The 23429-nt window shown below is 39.9% G+C and overlaps 1 pseudogene; it reads right to left on the reverse strand.

Moving 5' to 3' along the window:
* Window positions 1–470: 470 nt before the first annotated feature.
* LOC116838445 (kynurenine/alpha-aminoadipate aminotransferase, mitochondrial-like) lies at window positions 471–22353 on the reverse strand (annotated as a pseudogene).
* Window positions 22354–23429: the final 1076 nt, after the last annotated feature.

A 23429-nucleotide genomic window follows, 5' to 3' on the forward strand; every position in this document is an offset into this window, starting at 1 on the left:
GTGGGTATATAGTTCTCGTGGTGACAGGCAGAAATAAAATCAAATTCATTATGTACGTGCGGTGTCTGGGAAGAAAGGAAGCGATGGTCTAGTGGTCAGATCCTCAGGATGGGATGTGGCTGTCAGGAGCTCTCAATTTCTAATTCTACTACTGACCTGATGTGTGTTCCTGAGCAAGCCTCTTAAATGCTGTGCCTCATTTTAATGCCTCAGTAATAAGAAGATAACAGTTACTTACCTAACTCACAGAAATCAGAACTAAATTGTTAATAATTGTACACTGCTTTGAAAATGTAATGTTCTATTATAAGTCGATGTGCTAGTTATTGTCAGGTATCATGGTACTTGATGGCATCATGGGAAATTTGCTCAGTAAGAATAAAATTAAAAGTTATGTGCAATTACAGAAAGTAGGAATAAAATCACTCCTTTAGACTTGTCGGTGAAATTAGACACACAATTTCTAAATGTCAGTGAACACAGGTTTCTAAAAATGCCAGTTTGTTCTGATCCTTACAGACAGTTTCTTTTATAAGCTCAGCCAGATTCTGGAAAGCCTGCAATGAAAAAATAAAAAGAGAAAAAGGGTTGAGTTGACGTAATACTGATAGCAGTCACTAACACAATCACCACTGATATCAAACTGTTAATAATCACTCTATCCTACAGCTTTTCCATGTACATGTTGTTCAGAACAGTATGTCTGCAAGGCATTTCAGCAAATCTCACGAAGTATGTGTGAGTGTATAAAAAAAAAAAAAAAAAAAAAAAATTCCCCTCTCACCCCTATGGGTGGTATGTGTCTTCCTCAACCTCGGGTCCTCTACCAGAGGCCTGGGAGTTTGAGGGTTCTGCACAGTATCTTAGCTGTTCCTAGCACTGCACTCTTCTGGACAGAGAGCTCTGATGTTGTTCCTGGGATCTGTTGGAGCCACTCACCCAGCTTAGGAGTCACAGCCCCGAGTGCTCCTACCACCACTGGGACCACTTTGGCCTTCACTTTCCACATCCTCTCTAGTTCCTCTTTCAGGCCCTGGTACTTCTCCAGCTTCTCATATTCCTTCTTCCTGATGTTGCTGTCACTTGGCACTGCTATATCTATCACCACCGCTGTCTTCTGGTCCTTGTCTATTACCACGATGTCTGGTTGATTGGCCAGTACCTGCCTGTCCGTCTGGATCTGGAAGTCCCACAGAATCTTAGCCCTGCTATTCTCCACAACCTTCTGTGGAATCTCCCATCTGGTCTTGGGAGGGTCTAGCCCATACGCTGTGCAGATGTTCCTGTACACAATGCCAGCCACTTGGTTGTGCCGTTCAGTGTATGCTGTTCCTGCCTGCATCTTACATCCTGCCACTATGTGTTGGACTGTCTCTGAGGCCTCTCTGCACAGTCTGCACCTTGGGTCCTCTCTAGTGTGGTAGACCCCTGCTTCAATGGATCTGGTGCTCAGTGCCTGTTCCTGTGCTGCTATGATCAGTGCCTCAGTGCTGTCTTTTAGTCCAGCCCTTTCCAGCCACTGGTAGGATTTCCCAATGTCAGCCACCTCAGCTATCTGTCGATGGTACATCCCATGCAGGGTCTTGTCTTGCCATGGCACTTCTTCTGCTTGGTCTTCCTCCCATGTCTGCTGCTGCCTCAGGCATTCTCTCAGCAGCTCATCTTTGGGGGCCATCTTACTGATGTACTCCTGGATGTTCCGGGTTTCATCCAGGACAGTGGCTTTGACGCTCACCAAGCCCCGCCCGCCTTCTTTCCGGCTGGTATACAGTCTCTGGGTGTTGGACTTGGGGTGGAAACCTCCGTGCATTGTGAGGAGCTTCCGGGTTTTCACATCGGCAGCCTCCATGTCCTCCTTTGGCCAGCTCACTATACCGGCAGGGTATCTGATGACCGGCAGGGCGTATCTGTTGATGGCGTGGATCTTGTTCTTCCCACTGAGCTGGCTCTTCAGGACCTGTCTTATCCTTTGGTGATACTTGGATGTTGCTGTCTTCCTTGCCTCCTCATCGTGGTTTCCATGTGACTGTGGGACGCCAAGGTACTTGTAGCTGGTCTGTATGTCTGCTATGTGGCCCGCTGGTAGTTCCACCCCATCAGTCTTGACTACCTTCCCTCTCTTCACTACCATCCGGCCACACTTCTCCAGTCCGAATGACATCCCGATATCCTCACTGTAGATCCGCGTCAGGTGGATTAGCGAGTCGATGTCTCGTTCATTCTTAGCATACAGCTTGATGTCATCCATGTAGAGGAGGTGGCTGATGGTAGTTCCACTCCTGAATTTGTACCCGTATCCAGTCCTTGTGATTATCTGGCTGAGGGGGTTTAAGCCTATGCAGAACAGCAGCGGGGACAGTGCATCACCTTGGTATATGCCGCACTTGATGGCCACTTGTGCAAGTTGCCTTGAGTTGACTTCTAGTGTTGTCTTCCATAGTCCCATTGAGTTCTTGAGGAAGGTCCTTAGTGTATATATATATATACACCCCAATGCAACACCCTTTCCTCACCACTGCACACTGCTTTGAGAATTTGACCTTCAAGGCAAAGCTGGATTTGACCAGTTTGCAATGGCTTGATGAGCTGGTACTTTTGCCCCATGGTTGCTGTCTTATGCTTCAGAATTTAAGCACTAAGGCAACTGTCAGTATCAAAAAATATGTTTTTCATAGTGTGTCAAGCATCTGCTTAGTGATAATATAGTGACATTGTTCTGCAGTAAACAAAGCACCAACCAGTGAAGAGAGAGAGAGAGAGGGAGAAATATGCCACTACTCCAGCAGACTGGGTCAGTCTCAAACTACTGTAGTCAGCAGGGAGAAGTATGATCATATTTGCAATTCTTGTGTCTTGGGAGCACAATAAATGTATTAGAAAGCAAAATAAGATTGCCTTCTTGAGAAATACACATGGAAGTAGTGAAGTATGTAAAAAAAGTTGCGGGTTGATTTTGCTTTCTTTACCCTAAAATTGTATTAGCAGCCACTAATCTTGCTCATTCATCTAAAACTGTGAAACCATGGTGCAGATTCTCTCTATGCTGCTTTTCTAAATCATATTTTGTATCTATTACAGCAAGCTACCCAGAGAGTGCTTTATAATATACAATTCATAAATAACCCATGGAACTCACAGCCACTAAGCATTAGTGATCACAAACTTAAGAGGCTTTAAAAAAAGGATCGGACATTTCTATGGTTAATAAGAACCATCATGGTTAGATACCAAAAGACATAGATGGGATATTAACTCTCACACGTCAGGGCATAAGCCAACCTCTAGATGACTGTAGCTAGGAACAAACTTCCCCTGTGGGCTGACTATTCTGTAATTTTCCACCATAGCGGCTCTTGCATTGTCTTTTGAATCATCTGGAACTGGTCACTGTTGGAGACAGATAGAAGGAAGGATGGGACAGTGGTTGAGGTGCTAGTCTGGGAGTTGGGAGAATTGGGTTCATTTCCCTGCTGCATCACAGACATCATGTGTGACCTTGGGCAAGTCACTTAATATCTCTGTGCTTCAGCTCCACTTCTTTAAAATGGGGATAATGCCCTCCTGACAGGTATTGTGAGGATAAATATGTTATAGATTGTGAAATGCTTTGGCACGACAATAATGGGGGCCATATTAGTACTTAGACAGGATTCTAGCTAATCATCAAGTAATGACTTACATACTCGTTCATATACTGGGCTGTTAACTGTTCAGTAAATTACTTTGTACTTTAAGGTATTCTTGTTGCCTGCCTTTCTCCTCATCATCTCTCTTCAGTTTTGCATGATTCATTCCACCATTCAAAATAAACAGAGTGCATAATTTGGAGAGAATTTGAAATGTGATTATGGGGTAAACAGCACTGGATATTATAATGTTAGGCAGTGGTTACCGTGGGCAGGAAGAGGGGACAAGAGTGTCGAATTTGCTACTCATCTGTACATCCACCAGAATGTATTATAAATTTAAAAACTTAGATGAGACAGACTCAGTATCAGAAAACCAATAACCATCTTAACAGAGGAAAAAGAAAATCAATTTTATGCAGCAGTTAGGAAGAAGACTGTGATTTATACTCACCTACAACTGTGTGTGTATGGATCTGTGGTTGATTCATGAATGGGAATTTTATGCACACACATCAAGAGGACAACTTACATTTAAATTAGAATCTTCGTTCCAGTGGGTCTAGTAAATAATCAAACTTTTAAAATGACACTTGAACTAATGACTTTTCATAAAGTAAATGCAGTTTTACTTTGGTAGAAATGCAAGAAAAAGGGTCTTCAAGTCCAATATTAGTCTGCATGCAAACAACAAATTCACATGAATAATAGAATCTGATCATGCAAGTCGCCCCAGTGATGCACAACAACACCAGTTACACTCACCTGGTCGATCTGGTTGGGAGAAGCAAAAGAATAGGAAGCTCTGACAAAGGGAGTAGGAGCTGAGCTATCAGTGCTAAACAATTGTTCAGAAACCAAAGATGCCTAAGAAAGATGTTACCAACTTTAATGTTTTGAATGCAAGGAAGTTTGAGAGGATGGAATGTAAAATAGGTTAATTACACTATCCCGTATCAGAAACTGTTTATAGTTATACCACGTTTATCTCATTTTAGACATAGCTAATAGGTAGAAAAGACCCACAACTAATATCAAACTGGGAAATTCTTTGCTTCAGTATCTAGTAAAATCTAAGGGCCATATTCAGCCTGCACTGAATGAATATAGCTCCCCTGGGCGTCTACAGGCCAAATGTAGTGGGGTGGTAAACAATGGTGTAAATTACGTGTCAGGTGCGAGTTAGTCAGAAAATGGATGTAAGTGGTGAACTTCAAGCTGTGCTAAACTTGGACTTGTACTAATTGGGTATTCAGCAGGTGTGCAGCAAACTGAGTAACATACACATCTAAGACCAAGAAGCAGGCGGTGGGGGGAAGGGAATAACAGGCAGAGCAACTACAGCAAGGTGTGAGAAAAAGCAAATCGGCCATGAAATTTAGCTATGTCCACAACATTCCCAAAATTCCTGTGGTCAAATTTAGCTTAGGTGTAATTGGCTATAACTCTCATTGACATCAGTGAAGATTATATCCTTTTGTGCCAGAAGTTGAACTTGGCCCCTATAGAATTTGAAATTAGAAACATCACCCATTTTTGACTAGCTTCTGACATGATCATTTACAATAGTATAGCACCATTTACAACACTGGTGAAATTTGGTCCAGTGTTTTAAGGAGGTGGCATTTGTGGTCTGTTGGGGGAGGAAGTGTGGATAGCAGGGGTCTGCAAAAAATGGAGGGCGATGTGACAATATAATAGTAGAGCCGAATGGATGTTGGCCTTTAAAAAGACTTCAGAGGGGTAGCTGTGTTAGTCTGTATCAGCAAAAACAACCAAGAGTCCTTGTGGCACTTTAGAGACTAACAAATGTATTTGGACATAAGCTTTCGTGGGCTAAAACCCACTTCATCAGATGCATGGAGTGGAACATACAGTAGGGAGGTATAAATACACAGCAACTCCCATCTTTTCATATGCTATGTATTTATACCTCCCTACTGTATGTTCCACTCCATGCATCTGATGAAGTGGGTTTTAGCCCACGAAAGCTTATGCCCAAATACATTTGTTAGTCTCTAAAGTGCCACAAGGACTCATCATTGTTTTAAAAAAAACTGTAGGTGTTATCCTTGTGATTGTAAAGTGATCCATATTGATCATGAGTAGGACAGTGTATAGTTTTGCATTAGAAGAAAATTAAGACAACAGCTTGATTACAAGAATGATGCGCTCCTTTACAAAACTATAAACTAGTCAAATAACTAGTACAGATAAGAGTAGTTGCAGCTAAGTTTTTTGGACTGCAGAGCACATTTTCACATTTTACAATTTTTTTGCTAGTTTTCTCTCTGTGCAGAATTTCTGCAACCAATTTCAAATTATCTGATGTTTTAAAAGGAAAAAACACTTATTAATGTGTTCTATTTTGTTTTCTAATTGTCAATAGGCTCGAATTATTATCAGTTTCTTGTAACTTGGTATTTATTCTCTATATACACATACATTTAAAGTAAAATCTTGGCTTCTTTGACATTGAATAGCAAAACTCCCATTGACTTCAATGGGGACAGGATTTCATCTCTATTGTTCAGATCACTATGAAAATCATGCAAGTAAAATACATGGAAGTGGCCACAGTGTGCTGCATCACTGTTACTATCATCATGATGGCATATCTAACATACTGTACATCTTATGTGTGGAATTTTAATGTAACAATTGTAATATGGCTAAAGATTAAAACCCAAATTCTGTCCTGAGAACAGGGCATTTAGACTCCAATGCCATTGCAGAGCTGCACTGAAGTAATTGAGAATCACATGGGTGTAGGCAGTGCACGCTGTAGGACTGGGGCCTAAGGCATTTTTCTGTGCATACTTTAGTCCGAAGTGTGACTATTCTTTGTGGCCAGTCTCTGTTCTCACATCATGTAGTGCCGTTTTATTGTATTAGAAACAACTTTCCAAAGTAAAGTAAAATGTTACTATTATGAATAACAGGTCAAACCCAGCTCCCATTTGTTATAATGGGATCCCATCACTTCAGCTACTAAAATGTTATTCTTTAATGACTGTTAAGAAAACATTACCTGAGTCACAACTAATTCAGTAATAAATAGTCAGAATAACAGACATGGTTCCGTTCCAAATAAAGTTTACATTATTCTAAAGCTATTTCCCCATCATTAGGTCTTTCCCTACCCCTCTCTCCAAAGCATTTTCTGTGATCATTTGGTATATATTGGAAATTCTCTTAATCTTAATCCATAAAAACATTCCAGCAGTAGGAATGTTCCACTCTGCCAAACCTGTAAATCAAATATGGACATTGAATAAAAGTACATCTTGCATCTGTAATGAAAACACTAAAATGGGAATATTGCCATTGATATCAATAGGGACAGGATTTCACCTATAGTATTATATAGAGTTTACTCCATCAGCTTTTTTGCATTTGCATGAAGACCTTGGCCTTCTTGGCCCTTTATGCAGCTATCCAAGCAGTTACCTTGCCTTTCCTTGGCGGTCAAAGCTATATTTTTTTAATCAATAAATGCTCCAGATAAGTCAGATACTCAGTTCAGTTTACCTTAAATAAAGTAAGATCTATTGATAACTTAACAGTAATAGAAAACCATAAAATAAAGCAAAGGTTAGTTAAACAAAAACACATGACAGACAAATATGATGCAGAATGTCAGCAGATTGCTGTGTTTTGTAACCATTTAGTGCCAAAGTTATCTGGACTTATAGCACAGTAGCAGTTTGCATAGTTTCTCATACTGAAAGTGCTGTTTCTAGAATTGCGTGCCCCTCCAGAAGAAATAGTCCTTATAGAGAGTGTGTTTGTATGTAACCTCCCACTTCTTGAAAATGGGTTTCCCCAGCTTCATTTGTTGATGTTTGCCTGTCTGCAGTATGTTTAATTTAATAGTAGACTGTAAACTCATTAACAATGAGGCAAAGAACATTCAGTTCTGATGTCAGCTTATGTTAGGTAAGGTCTTCCTGTTACCAGCATACATAGAATCATAGAAATGTAGGACTGGAACAGATCTCGATAAGTCAGCTCATCCAGTCCTCTGCACTGAGGCAGCACTACATATTATGTGGACCATTCCTGTCAGGTATTTGTCTAACCCGTTTTAAAAAACCCTCAGTGACAGGGATTCCACAGCCTCCCCAGGTTATTTATCCAGGTGCTTTTTTTCCCCCTTAGACTTGCGTTCCTGCGTTCTTGTCCATTACCTGCTTATCTGCACTGTTAAAGAACATAAACAACATCTTGAGGTAGACCTAGGTTGCCAGGCCATTTTGTGTGGCAGCTTACTTCCAAACACGGAGAGTAAAAACACAAACAACCCTCCCTGTCCCCTGTACAATAATACACTTTCACCTGTCTCTCAAGCAAATAGATGAGAATTAATGTAATGTTGTGAATGCAATCCTAAACACATGGATTATTGGAGGAAATCAAACTTCTTGTTAACTAGAGTTTCCTTTTACAGTAGCTCTGAAAATTGATGTTACACATAGATGGCTGGGTACTTGAGATGTGTCCTAGGGAGCTTATTTACCCAAAGGAAAGTGAATGACAATGTCTGTAGCTTGATCAGGACTGGTTTACATTGGTCTAAATCCTGTACTGTAGAGTAAGTCACTGACTAGAAAATCATGCTCCGAAGGGAAGGAAACATGCACAATACACCTGGCATAACAGAAGATACAGGAACATCTGGATTTGGTTGTGGGAGTGTCATAGTAATATTCCTTGATTTGAACCTTAGAGTTCAAATATAAGGTACTAGCATGAAGTCCTCTAAGCTTAATCTCCAGCTTAGATCTGATAGGCTGCCACCAGGTCAGGAATTGATAGGGCCTGACCCCCCTTTCCTCTCTCTGGTGTCCCCAACCCTCCCCTGGGGGGACCTCCAGATAACCTGTTTCTTTTCTTCCCAAGAGATAAGCGTTCTTTTCCCTCAGGACAATTGAGATGCAAAATACCAACAGCTTGGCTTTGCCTTTCCCCGTTCCTGCCTTCCCGTGAGGGAGACAGATACCTGATACAGAGGTTTCAATTTCTCTGCCTTACTAGAAAAAGAACTTCCACAAGTTTTGAAAAAGAAAGCTTTATATAGAAAAAGAGAAAATACAGAATAATAACTTGCATAAAAATTAATACAGGCTCCTACTTAAGAAAATATGAACAACCCAGTCTGATTTAAAAAATAGCCAATTTAAACAGACCAGCAATCACACACAGTAAGTACAAAGCAAAGCATATCATAGCCGATTTTACTTTGTTTCCGTTTTGTACTCACTGCCTTTTAGTAGAATGAGAAGAAGATTGGAATTAGCAAGATAGCTTGTCCCTCACAGCCGAGGAAGCAACAAAGACCCAGCAATCCACATCTGTAAATACAACACAAAGCTCCTCATAGCCGAATTACTTTGTTTCCCTTTGTACTCACAGACTTTTGGTAGAATATTTGAGATAAGATGGAGTTAGAAGGAAACTTGTTTACTCATAGCCGAGGAAACAACAAAGACCCCAAGTATACAAATTCCCACCCCTGACTTTAAACAATCCAGTTCTCTGATTGGTCCTCTGGTCAGGTGTTTGGTTCTCGTTGTTCCCCCTTTACAGGAAAAGAAAACTTAACCCTTACCTTACCTATCTACTTATGACAGGGAGCCTAGCCTTATCATCCTTCTGCACGTGATGCTGGATCCACGGAGTGGTGCAATTGTGACAGTACAGTGATCAATCAAATCTGCTGTGCTTTGTATAGCAAGGAAGCAACCCCACTGTAAGTCATATGTGCACAAGTTCACAGCCTGAAAATCTACATTGCAGTACTTCAGCCGAAGGACACTAGCCTCCAGCGGCACCGTGGTTCAGGTGCTTCTATAAACACATGGGTCATACATGCCAAATGCCTGGCAGGCAGGATGATGTAACATAGTGACAACTGGACAAACACAATCTTTTCCCCCTCTTGTTCAATGTATATGAGTAGCCACTAAGGCAGACAATGAGGTGCCATAGGCTTCTGGCCATCAGTGTACTACTGGTGACACTCAGGTTTGTGTCTTATTTTCATTAGGCCTAAATGGAAGTGTGTCTCTATTCATCAAGTGCATGTCAGAGAAGTGGCTCTGGAGGATAAAATCGATCTGGTTTATGTATGTTCTACTCTGCGTGGATAAGTTGAAAGTGATGCTCTGTTGTCAGGGGTAAAACATTTTGAGGAGGTATTTGAAGCTGTAAGAGATCGAAGCCTTAGTTATTTTACAGATCACCTCTCTCTCTAAACCTTGCCTTTGTGTTGGTGAGAACACTTCTGCTGTTTGATCTACAGGAGAAGCTCACAGGAGCTGGGAGCAGAGTGGTGTACTCATTGACAGACTCTCGTCTCTGCAATTTGCACCCACTGGAAATCCAGCTGACCCAACCTGGCAACATTGGGAAAGAATCAGAAAAAGGCATCTTTGTTCAGGCTTTCTACTAATGGGAGGCACTGGAATTTACCTTTACAGTCTCCCTCCTGGTATCCTCCCGTTTCATGGTTTGATAGCTATGAGGGGCACTGAGTTTATGCTCCCATTGGGGAAATGGTTCTTTGCTGGTCTAAACTGTGCAAAGTGCACCCTGATACTACTGTGATGGTGCCCTGTATATACATTTAATAATTTTTATGCTATTTTGACTTTGCCAGAATTTAAAATATAATTTTTTCCATGCTATGTGTTTGTGGAATTAATTGCTGATTATCTTTATTCAACCCCTCCCCAACAAAAAAACAAAAGCCAACAACAACCCAGGCAGTTTCCATATTCACCTTTTTCCACCATTCTTCTTTATTATATGTTCAATGTCTACAACTGACTAGTTTTATTGTGTTTTAATTTTAACTCTTCTCAGTTACAGTTTAGCTTCCCTTTTAAAAGTCTTGCTGGAGCTCAAGTATTAAACAAATCGGCAGGACAGCCTAATGATATTGAGATTACTAGACCATAAACATTACCTAACTTTTACCTTATGTAGCCTTTCTGGTTCTTTTCCCAGAATGAAGTCTAGAATGTGCTCCGATCTTACAGCATAAGTGGAAGTGCCTAGAGATCCAGGGCAATGGAACTGCTAGTACCAGAGCATTATGGGGAAAGGTTTTCCTATCATATGAAGTGGAAAGGGAAATTTTTTGAAACTGAAAATTCAAGACTAAACTCAGAAAGAATGAATATAAAAGGCACTATGAAGTATAAGATCTGAAAATTGTTTTACTTCACATAGCAGGTGCAGCAAAAATTGTATTCTGCCAAGTAGTCTTTTTTATTATACGTAGAACTGGTAGTGACCCCTATAGTTAATGCTTCTATTCCAGGCTGGCCTTATAGGTGGGTGATATGGGCAACCGCCCAGGGTGCCATGGTAAGTGGAGCACCGTGGTCAGGAGGCAAGGAGCAGGGTGGGCCTGGAGCGTGAGGCCAAGGAAAGAAGCTCGGGCAATGTGGGGAAGAGGCAGTGGGGCCTGGTAGGGGGAGTGGGGAGCTTGGGGATTCAGTGGGAGCCACGTGGGATGAATGGGGAGTATGGAGAGGCAGAAGGGGCCAGGGATGATGGGAGGGCCAGGGAGGCAGCGGAGGTCAGGGGAGTCAAAATACAAGTTTGCCGAGGGTGCCATTTTCCCTGCGGCTGGTCCTGCTTCTATTATAAGCCTGAGGGGCTTCTTTTACTTACATGCTGGATGCACTGGTCTGGCAGTCCAAAATAGTCAGAACCCTCCCAGCCATATCCCCAACCCCAACATGCCCCTTTTTTCCGAAGGTGCACATGCTGCCATGCCACAGGCTGTATGTGTGTCTGTCAGTGTGTGCCATTTCACTGGCCCTCAATCACCAGGGAATCACCTTTCCACTGGGGATATGCCTTGGTTGGGAAAGCCAGATGGTTTCTGGCCCACTGATTCCTCCAGAGTGGAGTAAAGGTGCCAGGATTCAGTCCAGAGCTGGGACTATAAACTCTGCCCCCAAAAGGGATTATATAAAGTCACCTTTCCTGTGGAAATTGTTTGCAGGATCAAAAAGATGGTCCTCCATCAGTTTAAACCCAGCTATTTTATGTCAAAAAACCTCTCCTTGTCTATTGTTCCTGGAACCAGTTTGAAACAGTACATACAAACCTCCACAGGTGGTGGTACCTCTCTGGAGCTATTTACATCGGAATGATTCACCTTACTTGCCCCTGTACAGGGGCATGCCCTCACACTGACAAAGAGGAGACTAACGAGCTCCTCTGGGCCTGTTCAATGCCAATGAGGTGCATCTGCAAGGTTTGTTCTGGAGTGGGGGCAGTTAAAAGGGAAAACTGGCCAGAGGAAGGGATGGTGAACAGGGAGAAGGCTGCTCCATCTCAGACAGCCAAGACAGTCTTGCTGTATCTTTGTGTAGTGGCCACTCCCCTGAACTTGGAGTCGGTACCCAGTTTCTTCTCTATTCTCTCCCCTGCCCACCCCACCCCCACACTCCCACGTTGAGTGAAGAATTCCTCGGAAACTTCATTAATCAACCTTGCCAAGTTCCTGAGCTTTCCCATAAAAGTGTACATTGTGGGCTTTAAGCAATGCAGCTGATAAATAGAAGTTGGAATCGGAACTGAAAGGGGAGTCAATGAATAGCAGAACATAGAGGCTAGAAAATACCAATCAGTGCGTGCACCTTTACTCTGTTCTATATATTTTTTTTATAAACTAACTGCTCCCTGTCATCCCCACCGTTGTTTACTGAGGGGTAACTTATCTGATGTAAACCAGATGCAAACCAATGTAAAGTGTCCACATGCAAAGTTGCTTGGCTTAACTAAATAAGTGCAACATTGCAACTTTAGTTAAAATGGTGAAACTTTGGCATGTTTACAAGCTCTAAGTTAAACATTATCCTGGTCTTTGAGTTTCTGCCCTACCATCTATCAATCTGTGCTGTTCCATGGCTATCTGCATATACATTAATACCACTAAGAAGGTGTTCATGAGTGTGTGTTGCATTCATTGACCTTTTAACCACTTGTCTGCTGCTGCAAGCATTGCATCTCACTGAGTCCGGTAGAATTCCATTACCCTGGAAGCAAAGAAGTACGTTATTTTAAAGAATGGTGGGGATATGAGTCAGTTATACAATTATTAAATACTACCTTGTATGTAACTCAGCAACAGTTTAACTGGAAATCGGTGCTAAGTGCTACTCTGGATCACTCTCCATATCAATATGGTTTTCTACCTGCATTTCAATTTTTTATGTAAGTAAATAAATAACCTAACCAAGACAACTCAGGAAGGAGGACTTGTAAAGTCTGACTCTGAACCCTCTCAACCATCATGGGTTTGAAAGTTTGACTTGGATATTATTTGTTACCTATTATACTTAAGAAAGACCATGAAAATAAGAAGCAGATAGTAAAAAGCCAGTAGAAAAATACTGGTGAACAATGGAGCAGCGAGCAGGTAATGAGAAAAATATAGACATTCTGAATAGTGGATTTTCTAAAATGGAAAAAATAACTATGGCAGATACATTGTGCAGCCTGTAGCAGCATAACTTTGGGATAAGGAATAGCCTTCTGTGTCCAATCTAGGGCCTTATCCAATGTGCACTGAAGACAATGTGTTTTTTCCCATTGACTTTAGTGGGCCCTGGAGCAGACCGATATAACATAGGGTTATCTTTAGCTAGAAAAAACTTTTTTTTTTTTTTAAGTCTCATGAAAGGTTCAATATATCAGAAAATGGTACATTGTTGCCTTCAACATATAAAGCTCAGAATTTCATTCCTTTTGTGGATTCATGACTTGATCATAAAGGGAGATTTAATGTGGTTGGGGGGAGGTTTAATATAGACTTTATTAATAATAATAATAATAATACATAACACTTATGTAGCACTTTTTTTTAATCCATGGATCTCAGGCAACTTTGCAAGAGTAGGAATAATATCCCCATTTATAGAGGAGGAAACTCAGGCACAGAACGTTTAAGTGACTTCCCCGAGCAGCAGTAGAGCTGGGACTAGAAGCCAGGTATGAAATAAAAACAATCATAAACTATAGTACTGTATTACCTGTCTACAGGCTCCAGCAAACCCTTTTGCCCCCATTTATGAAGAAGTTCTGACATTAGGATCTATGTGCGAGGGAGAGAGAGAAAAACATCCAAGTTAATGTCATAACCTAAATTTCATAGAGCCAGTTCTGTAAAGCCCATTGACTTCAGTGAGAGTCCCTGTAAGGATTCCACAGGTGTACTGGGCTTATGCCATTCACTTTTCAAAATGGTCCTCTTTTCCACTACTACTACTTGAATGACATGACAGTGTCAAATTCTGCCCTCAGTGACATCCATTGTATGGGTGTAATGGAGGGTGGAATTTAGTCCATGATATAAATCACCAGTTGCACGGTGAGCAGGTCCTGTGTCTAAAGCAGAGGGCTGAAGGTGAGATGATCTGGTTTCCAATCTCACCTGTACCACATATCTTATGCGACCTTGGTCAAGTTACTAAAGCTTTTATGTGCCTTAATTTACAATCTTTAGACTATATGTAGTAGCAGTAGTTTTTGAGGCTGTACGCGTTACTCTTTGTAAAAAGAGCCTCTGTTGGAAAGTGCTTTGTATGGCACTCATCACTTTGTGTGCCTGGACAATATAACTCCTGACTCCAAGCACAGCACGAGGCACACATCATTGATGAATGCATCCCTGAGAAACATGTGGTGTAGACTCACTTGCATACATATGAGTGCTTTTCTGCTGTTTCTCCTGATATGCTTGATCCTGATGCAGAACAGGATCAAGCGCTTAGTTTTTAAAAACAGTCTGGTCAAATAATTGTGTAACTGTGCAATGGTACTTACCTGTGTGAAAGTGCTGGTTATCGTTGAACTCTGCATGTGTAGAATAACTCTGTCAATAAGAGGTTTGGGCCTGTTAAAAAGCCTAATCTCAACCTAGGAAAGACAAAAGCATTAATTCAAAGATGTACAATCCATCAATGTTTGTTACATGGATTCAGCATTATTCCTTTGTTAGTATCTGACTGATAGATCACTACGTTTGTCGTGAGTGAATCTTGATCAAATCCAATTGTTCAGTTCTATTATGCATTGTGTAAAATAGCACTGCCTCGGTTTGATATATTTATAAAGAGCACAACACAAAATAAAATAAAATACAAACCAAAAGAAATTAGCTCATACATAGAGACTGAATTTAAGACTCTAGTGACAGGCTGAGGGACAATGCCTCATGGGAGCATGACCTCAGGTTAAATGATAAAAAGTGGCTGACTGAGAGCAGAGGATTCCCAAAACAACAGACTTATTTGCAGAGTTGTAGCAATGACAGGGTACTCATTGCTGCCCATTCAAAACTCAGCAAAGAAAGGACAGCTCCTAATATTCCAAGGAATTTAGAGAGGGAAAAAATGTCAAAAGCAGCTTTGATGTTTAGGACAAATGGAGAAGACACTGCACCCTAAAGAGTACTGCACAGGGCTTGGCACCGCAAAAAAAAAAAAAGGTGTGGGGGGGGGCAGTAGGGACAACATGGCAATTCTTTGTACATAAGGGCACTCTAATGAGCTGCTCATCCTCAGCTGAGCTTTATGGCATTGCCAAAGTTTGCTTTACATCATGTGACATTCTAGTTTCAAAATACTTTTGCAGCCATAAAAGTAAAAGATATGAGACTCTTTTTAATCAGAGCTGTATAGAGGGAACGATAATGTTTTGGTAGAATGGCGCATATCACACACAGGTGCAAACATCCATGTACACACTTAAGCAGTTGTAATGCCTACATGTGTGCAAGGTTGGTTTTTTGCACCCACATAAGGACAAGTGGGTTTCAAGGATGCACATTCTATCATTAGCAAGCACCTGGGTGTTTGTTAGACTATTTCAAATGTGTATGCATGCATTTGCCCCAACTTTCCTGTCATGCTAAAGAAAGTTTAAGGTTAGTCATATTTTGAGCCTCCAACCTTTGATAAAGACATTTATTAAAATGTGCACTAACTACTGAACAACTGATCTGCAACTCTTTCTGTGTAGGAAAACATTATAGTAGTCCAGTTCAACCCTGAGATTCTCTGTCTGCCAAAACATATGTAAAATGCAAGATGTTTGATTGTTGGGTACAGTGGTCACCTTAACATTTTTATTTAAATTTGGACAGCTGAAAATGTATTTCTCCTTGTCAAAGTGACAGCATGTGTGACAGGAATACAAACAAACACAAGTGAATATTTACCTTTTCAAACTGAAGGAAATAATATGGATCATCTTCTATTATAAGGAAATCATAACATCTTGCAAGCTGAAGAGAGGTCAGATTAAAAAAAGAGGAACAGGTCTTGAAACTGTCAATTATTTGCTGCAATTATTATATGATATTTTAGTATACAGAATAAGACAGTAGTATGATCATTGACAACAGGGTAAATGACTGAGTGGCTCGCTAAGGCTATCATTATCCATACCACCAGGTGTAGGCCATGAAAATGATCATGAAGGATGACAAGGAACAGAAATAGACATATTTGCAGCTGGGATCTTTTATACTTTCACTGGGTCCAGAATCAACATGTTATCATGGGGAAAATATTCTAGTTCTGTATTATAAATTGTTAATAGCAAACCAAATGTTCTCTCTGTATGAAAACTCTGATAATGTCAGGTTCCTGCTGAATACCTGGTATAGCTTCTTCTTGCAGTCAGCAGTCAGTGAGGTTCCAGCTGGATTATTACCAGGGCCGGCTCTAGCCATTTTGCTGCCCCAAGCACGGCGGCACGCCGCGGGGAGCGCTCTGACATTTGCCGGTCCTGCGGCTCCGGTGGAACTTCTGCAGGCGTGCCTGCGGATGCTCCACCGGAGCCATGGGACCAGCGGACCCTCTGCAGGCATGCCTGCGGGAGGTCCACCGGAGCTGCCTGCTGCCCTCCCAACAACTGGCAGAGCGCCCCCCACGGCATGCCGCCCCAAGCACGCGCTTGGCGCGCTGGGGCTTGGAGATGGCCCTAATTATTACCATTTGGAACGGTGTAGAGGAACTTGGGGAGATTGTTGTTCAGTTTCTTTGCATCTTCTGGTCTCCACCTGGAAAGAATTTCTTTCAGAGCTTTTGGAATAATACCATGCTTGTCAGTAGGGACTTTTATAATGTTACAGCCCAATGGTTCCAGCTGTTAATAGAAAGAAGATGGACATGACATGCAATCTGGTAGCCCAGTCAGCAGTTCAGAAATAGTCAGTGAAGCCATAGAATTTCTGTGCATGTTTCATCAAAATAATTAAAAATTCTTTACCTTAAATTTGATCTGAAATGGGAAATTGGGAAACTAGATTGACTAACTTCAAATAATCTTAAATGCACATTACAAAATCACTGATATGGTTACTCATAGGTAATGTGGAAATCTCAAGTTTATGTTCTCACAACATAGTCCATATTTTATATATAGTTCCAACTAATGGTCCCACATTCAGCTATATATTTATTTGATTGCTTAATAGAGCCAACACCTTCCCCATAAAAAAAATATTACACAGCTATCCCATGCAACAGGCTAACTGAATGCAACAATTAAAGTAGGGAATTGACATGCATAAGTCTGAAAAATTCCAAAAGTGAAGTTCCTACTATAACTTATTTGCATTACTTGTGTATATGCATACATGCACATATAGATAATATGACAACACACACATGTAATTCAAGCAAGTTACAGTAGGAACCTAATTTTTGCATTTGGTTAGGTTTTTTGCATGGGATGGCTTACTTGGATAAAAAGTTGCTGGTTCTGCTGGGCTGTCAAATAAATGTATATCTGATGTAGGAGCATTAGCTGCATAGCTGTTTCTGCGGCTCTCTAGAAGGATCCCTGAACTCCTCAATACACTCATCACAGTGTTTTGTTATGCTTCCTCACGGCACTAGGATCCCTAGCTATCATATAATGAAGAGTGCCTTGCAGTGTGTTGTCATTCTTCACCTCAGTGCAGCCTGATGTATCCCGACATTTCATGGAAAACTCAAGGCTCAGATAGTCATAAAAGAACATCTGAGATTGCAAAGTCATTTTCCAAAGGCCAGGCTTCATTTGTGTGCATGCATCATGCTTTTCCAGGTGGACATATGTATGTGTCCACACATGGTAGCTAGAAACACTTGTGTCCACACTTTCAGTAAGGTAAATAAAATGATTTTTTGGGGAAAAGTTTGTTATTTAAATTGGAAATGTTTGATGTTGCTGTTTTTAAATTGTTTTTCTCTTTTAAAATAAACATGTTTAAAATGAAATCTGAATTTAATTCAAAATATGTTGAGGCTTGAACCTGTTATAATTTAGCTGTAAATGGGAAACATGTTTTGAGAAGAGAAGTTTATCTACCTAGAATGTAAAGATGGTTTTGTTTAATAAACCTAAATGTTATATGCTCTTTTGTGTGTTTTAATTAAATCCCAGTTACCATCCTAATGCAGCTTGACATAAATCATGAGCAGAAGTTAATTATTTGGTAAATAAGCAAATAAATCACCTTTTTCTAATATATTTAAAATGTAGAGTAAAGAATCTGAAAATATGAAGCTATATAATTGCTTAAGTAAATGTGTATACTTACAATGTACTGTCCTATGTAGCAAAAATATGTACCAAATCTAGCGTAAAGGATCTACTTAGTTGTAAATTAACATGTTTTAATGGTTATATCAACCCCTGAGAATTAACCTTTCTTTAGAAAATAACTGAAGTTCAAATGGAAAAGTTGATTAAAATCAATTATTTAAATTGAGGCTTTCTATTGGGTGATTTAAATCAATCCATCCTGTTTTCAAGAGTCAAAAAAACCTGTTTATACATGTTAAACTTACACCTTCAAAATCCATTGGTCTTGAAAGTCAAGTGAACGCATATATTACATGTGCTTAGTTTTGTATGTGCCCAGGTGGAGGCCTGAAAGAGATCCTATTCAAAATGTACCTGTAACTACTGAAATAAACAGATCTGTCTCTGCTACAATATGTAGCTTACCAGATATCCATAGATGTGACCCACATATGATGCATACTTAAATCAGTGAGACAAATCATATATTGCAAACTTTTCCTCTTCATCTTGACTTTAGGACAAACTTTGCATTGCTTTGCAGACATAACCAATACTCACTGCTGACAGAGTCCCTGGGTAGCTGGGGTCTTCTAAAAGGACATTATCTCCAGGATTGACAAGCATTTCAAACACCTGCCCAATAAGAATAATTTATTTTACAACAGTCTGATGTTTCCTTCTGAATATTATACACATTGCTATATACTCTGATTGGATTATTTGTATTGGTTACATCAGTGGCTCTCAGTCTTTCCAGATTACTGTACCCCATTCAGAAGTCTGATTTGTCCAGCATACCCCCAAGTTTCACTTCACTTAAAAACGACTTGCTTTCAAAATCAGACATGAAAATACAAAAATGTCACAGCACACTATCACTGAAAAATTGCTTGCTTTCTCATTTTTACCATATAATTTTAAAATAAGTCAATTGGAATAGAAACAGAAACCAGGAAAAAGAAACCAGGGCCTACTTACCTTACTCATGCATATAGCCTTCACTCACACAAGTTATCCTATCCTACTGCTGTGAATAAGGCAAGTACAAACAGAATCAAGAGTGTGAAATCCTGGCTCCATGGAAGCCAATGGACATTTTGCAATTGACTTCAGTAGGGACAGAGTTTCACCCATGCTGGATAATTTTTCCCTTGTAGAAAAGATGTATAATAAACTAGCACTTTTTTTCAATTCAAAATTAGTTGCTTAAGTGAAAACATGTTTAGAGCTTTTGTGCCATTGAACAAAAAATATAACAAATTAAACACACTTCTTCATACAAGTAGCAGATCTGTGTTTATTAATATTTCAGTGTTAGGGGAAGGTTATATTATTTGAAATGGAGTGAAGGGAATCAATGAAGGGCTGTGTTCCCTGTGAACTAAACTTTGTAGATATAATTAAAAAACTATATAGATTATGTAGCATTGCCATGCCAGTACTGATTCTCTTTTCAGTCTTACTTTAGACAAGCTGTCCTGGCTGCCGGTGGTGACACATATCTCCAATAAGCCCTGATCAGGACTGTAGTTGGCAGTGGGAGGATTGTGGAGACTCATCTGTAAATCCCTTAGCCAGGACAAGAACTCTGGAATTCTGAAACACAAGTTTCATTCTTTTATTCTTCATTTGTATCCATGACACTTTATAAAGTACAGAGACATTTACGGCCCTTTGCAGCCCTGATGCAGCATGATTTCTGAACAACCTGTGTGTAGCTGTTGTTGAATATAAAGGATTATGGATCAAATCCCGAAGGGCTTACTTTAGAGACTGATCCTGCACATTCTCACTATCATGATTAGATCTTACTCTTATAATTAGTTCCTTCACTGACTTAAATGAGACTGTGCATTAGTAAGAGGCTGCAGGATCAGTTCTCAGTTTTCACTAAGGAAAACCCTCATATATTTAAATGAACCTGTTATTGTTTCATCTGACAGTTTGCCGATGGTGAACTGGTTAGGGTACCTCAGATAAGTGTTCAGAAATGAAAACCAAAGTAGGTCATACTTGGAATGAAACATTTTCCTATTGAAAGAGGGAGTTGCTGAAATTTTCCACAGGAAAAGAAAACTTTCTGAAAAATTATCTGTCAGCAAAATTGAAATGAAGTATTTTGTCTCAGGTCAGGTGAACGTTAATTTCTGTGTCTGCTTATGTCACCATGGTACCTGATGGGAGCTGTATTTTCAGGCCCCTTATGCCCCTATTCTCCCTAATAGGACAGGCTTCCTTGCCAGACTCCATCTTTCAGGATTCATTACAATCTCGCCCTGTGGCTGAATCCAAACAGAAAAAATTCAGAATGTTTCATTCTGTGAAAAGGTTAAATATTTTGACTTTTGTGCCCAATTTATAATGAAAAGATTGAAATATCAGAATTCTCCATGGAGCAGAAATTCTATATTTTGATTGGCTCAGTCCTTAAAATAACAAAAACAGGCTGATGGACACAATGAAACAATTCAGTTTTCATTATTGAATAATGGATTATTGAAAAGTTATTTGAAAAATGAACAATGAACCAGTTTACATTGAAGATTAAAATACAATCACTTAAACTTAATCTCTCCAAGTAAATGGATACTGTATTAAAAAGATCAGCTCTTTTTATTAATCTTGGACCTGATACTAAATTGATTAAGAAATGTCACGTTGCTTTTAAAAACTACCCTTTTGTGGAGGAATACTGGAGGGCTCTCTTCATCAATACCTCCCCAATTTCAATAGTGGTTCCGTCTTGAAGAGTGAAACTTGCTGTTTTAAAGGGGAAATAGTTAGGATTTGGCATGCCTCCAGAAATCATGATTACTGAGGGTTTCTTCTGTGCCAAACTACCTGTAGTGAACATAAGGAAGAAATCATCTATTGGAGAGTGCACACTGCAAGGAAGAGAGAATGCACTCTTACAGGGTGTTCAAATTTATTTAATAAATCATAGTGAAATGTTACAGTAATTATGTGGTCTTCTTGGTTCACAGTGACGTATATTGTTTTCCTGTGAGAACAATACTTCTCATTTGTTCTCTCTTGTTCAATATTTATCTTCTCGAGGTTTTTGCTTGCTGCCAGTAAATAAAAATGTCATGTTTTTGTGAAGAGTTGTTGAAACGCCAATACCATCATAGTTTTTTTTACAAATTGTCAGCTATGACTTGGATATACATGAAATATTAGCTATAAAATATTAGAGATGGACTGAGTTGCTAAATATGGATCTAGGTTTGAACTTCTCTGAAATCTGGAAGCATCTCATGTCTGGGATTTGGTTTAGTCCCTTCTCCACTAATTTCTAGAGGGATGATCTTACTCTTTTAAAGTTACAAAGGACAACTCTGTGTAGAGGCTGACTTGGGAATGGAACATTTTCATTTACTAACTGCTGTCAGGAGCTACTGTAGTTGAAGCTACTGTTTGTCCAGGTAGTTTAGCACAAACTTTTCAAAATAAACTGTAGGCATCTCTTTGGGTTACATGCTTCATGATGCTCTCCAGGTTTCAAGCACAGAAAATGAAGGCTCTAATACACCACCACAATTTTGTTAAGTATGTGTCACTTTAGTAATGAGACTTTCTATGTGTATACTGTAAAAGAAGAGTTTAACTTTCTTACCTTTCAGTAGTTTTCCAGTAAAAAAGAAATAGCTTCCTATTAGTTCTGTTTATTTGGTGCTCCAAAATCAACCAAATTCTGCTAAATTTAAAGAGTTCTTCACCCACAAAAACCCAATTCCAGAGGTAACTGCGAATGTCTCTTACTATTAATATGTAGTCCTAGAACTATAGAATGACTGAATGTTTCAGTTTCTCTGCTTTGAATCACATTGAGTGGAATGAGAACTGATTTAAAGCTTGAGATGAAAATTTCACTTGCCTGATAACAGCACCCTACAAAGACTTTAAAAATACCCCAAGCAGTATCCGAGTCGCTACCCTCAAATCTTTTGGATATAACTTCCAACATTCTGCTGAGTTATCCCTGCTGATCACAGAAAAGAAGTCAATAATACATGGAAGACATCAGTCAGGTTAGGGGAAATATTTTGTACTCACCTGTAACTTTTATAAGATTTTCCTCTCTTGTTGCACTTACTACTGAGAGAAATTGAGAGTAGTCCATGGTGGTGATACAAAAAGCAACCTAGATCTCTCGCTCTATCAGTCAGGCAATTGGTGTAGAAAAGGAAACAAAGGGAAAGCATTTTACTCTTCAGTACATGTCTGATTTGTTTTCTAAATACAATGAATAATCATGCAATATTTAGCTTCTGCCTTCTTGGTTGTTCCACTGTTTATGCTAACTTTGAAAACAAAAGAAAAAAATCCCCTTGCAGAATACTTTTACGGAGGGGTCATTAGTTCCAGGGGCTATATACAAATGTTAAACAAAGAAATGATCCTTTAGCCTCATTACTCAGCTTTTTATAGACATTATGTTTCTTTGACAGGTTTCTTACTTCATGAAGAGGTTTGGGGAAGATTTTAGACTGGATCTTGGGTTTCCCCTAAAAGGGGATTCGGTCCCACATACCTGGGACTGATTCCCTTCAGCTGACGGTGGTGTGTGTGTGTGTGTGTGTGTGCGCGCGCTGTTTGTGCCTCTTTGAGTGCAACTAAGGAGGTTCAGGTTTCATAATGTTAGGGGCAGGGTAATAAAGGGACCTTGCTGGATTTAGAATGGCTAATGAGAGTCTGTTGTTCAGAAGCTGGGGTTACTCTTTGTGCTTGAGTTACAGTTAGCCCATTAGAGTGTGTTTAATGTTTGTGTGCATGTCTGGGAAAATGTGGAGGCACTTATGAAATGGTACCATTTAAGGCAGCTTGTACTTCATAAGGGAGTCTAGAAGTGCATTTGTCTTTCGCCACTGTGTCTTACCAAGGACAACAACCATCAGTTTCTTGCCAGAGCTTAAAAAGGAGCTCATTTTCGCTTTGTTCTAGATGGCAAAAGAAAATTGGAACCATCTTCCAAGGTCTGATCCTCTCTCTGCTCCCCAGCCTGCCATTCCTATTGTCTAATATTTGTATTTTATTTTATTGAATGGTCACTTTGGAGAGAAATGACATGTCTTAACATAACTTTCTATTTATGCCCAGAAGGAAGTAACATAGTTATTTTTCACTTCACTTTCTACTTTTATAGAACATTACAGGACTTATTTCAACATTTAGCAACAATATCTCTTTTACTTGGAT

Source organism: Chelonoidis abingdonii, chromosome 5, assembly GCF_003597395.2.
Source record: "Chelonoidis abingdonii isolate Lonesome George chromosome 5, CheloAbing_2.0, whole genome shotgun sequence".
In the NCBI taxonomy this organism is placed as follows: domain Eukaryota; kingdom Metazoa; phylum Chordata; order Testudines; family Testudinidae; genus Chelonoidis; species Chelonoidis abingdonii.